Raw genomic sequence first — 2,500 nt, 5'->3', positions numbered from 1 at the left:
AAAGGAGAGAGGAGGCCGACTCACCACCTCGGCCAAATGGAGACAGCACATCAGCAGGGCCAGTGCGCCAGCAGCACATCTTTTTCGACCGTAAAGGAGAGAGGAGGCCGACTCACCCCCTCGGCCAAATGGAGAGAGGGATTCAGCAGGGCCAGTGCGCCAGCAGCACATCTTTTTCGACCGTAAAGGAGAGAGGAGGCCGACTCACCCCCTCGGCCAAATGGAGAGAGGAACTCAGCAGGGCCAGTGCGCCAGCAGCACATCTTTTTCGACCGTAAAGGAGAGGGGAGGCCGACTCACCCCCTCGGCCAAATGGAGAGAGGAACTCAGCAGGGCCAGTGCGCCAGCAGCACATCTTTTTCGACCGTAAAGGAGAGAGGAGGCCGACTCACCCCCTCGGCCAAATGGAGAGAGGGATTCAGCAGGGCCAGTGCGCCAGCAGCACATCTTTTTCGACCGTAAAGGAGAGAGGAGGCCGACTCACCACCTCGGCCAAATGGAGACAGCACATCAGCAGGGCCAGTGCGCCAGCAGCACATCTTTTTCGACCGTAAAGGAGAGAGGAGGCCGACTCACCACCTCGGCCAAATGGAGACAGCACATCAGCAGGGCCAGTGCGCCAGCAGCACATCTTTTTCGACCGTAAAGGAGAGAGGAGGCCGACTCACCACCTCGGCCAAATGGAGACAGCACATCAGCAGGGCCAGTGCGCCAGCAGCACATCTTTTTCGACCGTAAAGGAGAGAGGAGGCCGACTCACCACCTCGGCCAAATGGAGACAGCACATCAGCAGGGCCAGTGCGCCAGCAGCACATCTTTTTCGACCGTAAAGGAGAGAGGAGGCCGACTCACCCCCTCGGCCAAATGGAGACACAACAGCAGCAGGGCCAGTGGAGCAGCATGCATCTTGTTCAGCGGTAAGGGAGACAGGGAGATGTGATGGTGGTCCCCGGGGCCCCCTGGAGGTGGGGGAGATCAGCAACTAGCTAGCGAGGAGAGCGCGTACAGCCGACGTGGCATAAGTGTTTCTGCGCAGTGTACCAGGGGCTTGTGGAAAAGCTGTCGTACCATATGCACGGGAAGTACATAGCAAAGTGCTGCTGAGCAGAGTACCAGGGGCATGTAGAAACATTGTCGTACCATATGCACGAGGAGTGTGTGTGTGTGGCAAAGTGTTTCTGAGCAGAGTACCAGGGGCACGGAGAAAAGTTGTCGTACCATATGCACGAGGAAGTACATAGCAAAGTGCTGCTGAGCAGAGTACCAGGGGCACGGAGAAAAGTTGTCGTACCATATGCACGAGGAGTGTGTGTGTGTGGCAAAGTGTTTCTGAGCAGAGTACCAGGGGCACGGAGAAAAGTTGTCGTACCATATGCACGAGGAAGTACATAGCAAAGTGCTGCTGAGCAGAGTACCAGGGGCACGGAGAAAAGTTGTCGTACCATATGCACGAGGAGTGTGTGTGTGTGGCAAAGTGTTTCTGAGCAGAGTACCAGGGGCACGGAGAAAAGTTGTCGTACCATATGCACGAGGAAGTACATAGCAAAGTGCTGCTGAGCAGAGTACCAGGGGCTTGTAGAAACATTGTCGTACCATATGCACGAGGAGTGTGTGTGTGTGGCAAAGTGTTTCTGAGCAGAGTACCAGGGGCATGTAGAAACATTGTCGTACCATATGCACGAGGAGTGTGTGTGTGGCAAAGTGTTTCTGAGCAGTGTACCAGGGGCATGTAGAAACATTGTCGTACCATATGCACGAGGAGTGTGTGTGTGGCAAAGTGTTTCTGAGCAGTGTACCAGGGGCACGGAGAAAAGTTGTCGTACCATATGCACGAGGAGTGTGTGTGTGGCAAAGTGCTGCTGAGCAGAGTACCAGGGGCACGGAGAAAAGTTGTCGTACCATATGCACGAGGAAGTACATAGCAAAGTGCTGCTGAGCAGAGTACCAGGGGCACGGAGAAAAGCTGTCGTACCATATGCACGAGGAAGTACATAGCAAAGTGCTGCTGAGCAGAGTACCAGGGGCACGGAGAAAAGCTGTCGTACCATATGCACGAGGCCTGTCCAGCAGCACATCTTTTTCGACCGTAAAGGAGAGAGGAGGCCGACTCACCACCTCGGCCAAATGGAGACAGCACATCAGCAGGGCCAGTGCGCCAGCAGCACATCTTTTTCGACCGTAAAGGAGAGAGGAGGCCGACTCACCACCTCGGCCAAATGGAGACAGCACATCAGCAGGGCCAGTGCGCCAGCAGCACATCTTTTTCGACCGTAAAGGAGAGAGGAGGCCGACTCACCCCCTCGGCCAAATGGAGACACAACAGCAGCAGGGCCAGTGGAGCAGCATGCATCTTGTTCAGCGGTAAGGGAGACAGGGAGATGTGATGGTGGTCCCCGGGGCCCCCTGGAGGTGGGGGAGATCAGCAACTAGCTAGCGAGGAGAGCGCGTACAGCCGACGTGGCATAAGTGTTTCTGCGCAGTGTACCAGGGGCTTGTGGAA

The sequence above is a fragment of the Pelmatolapia mariae genome, unplaced genomic scaffold (genome assembly GCF_036321145.2).
Source record: "Pelmatolapia mariae isolate MD_Pm_ZW unplaced genomic scaffold, Pm_UMD_F_2 NODE_ptg000184l+_length_29932_cov_1, whole genome shotgun sequence".
Classification (NCBI taxonomy): Eukaryota; Metazoa; Chordata; class Actinopteri; order Cichliformes; family Cichlidae; genus Pelmatolapia; species Pelmatolapia mariae.
The sequence above is the reverse complement of the archived record's forward strand: the minus strand, read 5'-3'. Positions refer to the sequence as shown.